Here is a 1,248-nt window from a genome sequence, read left to right as displayed (position 1 = left end):
AATTTCTATAAAGACAGGCACTGAGCAGGACAGGAAGGCAGCATGCTCCACGTTAGCTAGCCAACAAATCTGCGAGTCCTCAAAGCTGGTTATCACAAAAGAGATTAGATGAGGAGAATGGGTGACCACAGGATTCATGGATGTTCAGTAACTGTATCTAATGGTTTGGAATGTCAAGTACTTCTCCTTGAATGCTGGGTCTTTCCTGGGTCAGGCCACCTGGGCCACCCCTTCAGGGAGTCAAATTCTACCTGCCCATTTACTCTGATATGCATATTATCATTGTCCTTGCCTATGGAATTTTAGTCTTACGTAAAGACTAAAAACCTCAGGCTGGCGAGATGGCTCAGAGTTTAAGAGCACTTTTTATTATTCTTCCAGAAGTCCTGATTCAATTCCCAGGGACCACATGGTGGCTCACAACTATCTATAATGAGATCTGGTGCCCTCTTCTGGTCTGTACGCACACATGCAGACAGAACAGCAACCTTTATTTTGCCCTTTTATACCTCTACTCCTTCTGTGGAAACCCACCGGCCAGAAAGAACATAAACATTCTTGTCAATTACAGACCCCAAGGAAGTTCTGCTATAGGTCAGGGGAGTGAGGGCAGCTGGATCACAACACCCCAAATGCTGGGATAACAGGCACGCACCACCACACCAGATTTTATATTGTGCAGCTGATCAAGCCCAAGGCTTTCATGCATTTAAGATAAGTGACACATTTATCTAAGTATTCTTTATCAATAAAAATTCTGGAGTCAGGCCGAGCGGTGGTGGCCCAAGCCTTTAATCCCAGCACTTGGGAGGCAGAAGCAGGCAGATCTCTGTGAGTATACCAGCCTGTTCCAAGACAGACTCCAAAGCTACAGAGAAACCCGTTCTCGAAAAGCAAACAAACAAACAAACAAAAATTCAGGTGTCAGATATTGGGGTAAGAACTTGAATCAAGCACGCCTTTAATCCCAGCACTCGGGAGGCAGAGACTCACAGGCGGATCTCTGTGAGTTCAAGGCCAGCCTTGGTCTACAAGAGCTAGTTCCAGGACAGGCTCCAAAGCCACAGAGAAACCCTGTCTCGAAAAACAAAAACAAACAAACAAAAAAAAAAAAACGAGCCGGGTGATGGTGGCACACGCCTTTAATCCCAGCACTCGGGAGGCAGAGGCAGGTGAATCTCTGTGAGTTCGAGACCAGCCTGGTCTACAGAGCGAGTTCTAGGACAGGCTCCAAAGCCTCAGAGAAAC

This window comes from Microtus ochrogaster, unplaced genomic scaffold (genome assembly GCF_000317375.1).
Source record: "Microtus ochrogaster isolate Prairie Vole_2 unplaced genomic scaffold, MicOch1.0 UNK108, whole genome shotgun sequence".
Taxonomy (NCBI): Eukaryota; Metazoa; Chordata; class Mammalia; order Rodentia; family Cricetidae; genus Microtus; species Microtus ochrogaster.
Note: the sequence above shows the minus strand (reverse complement) of the source record.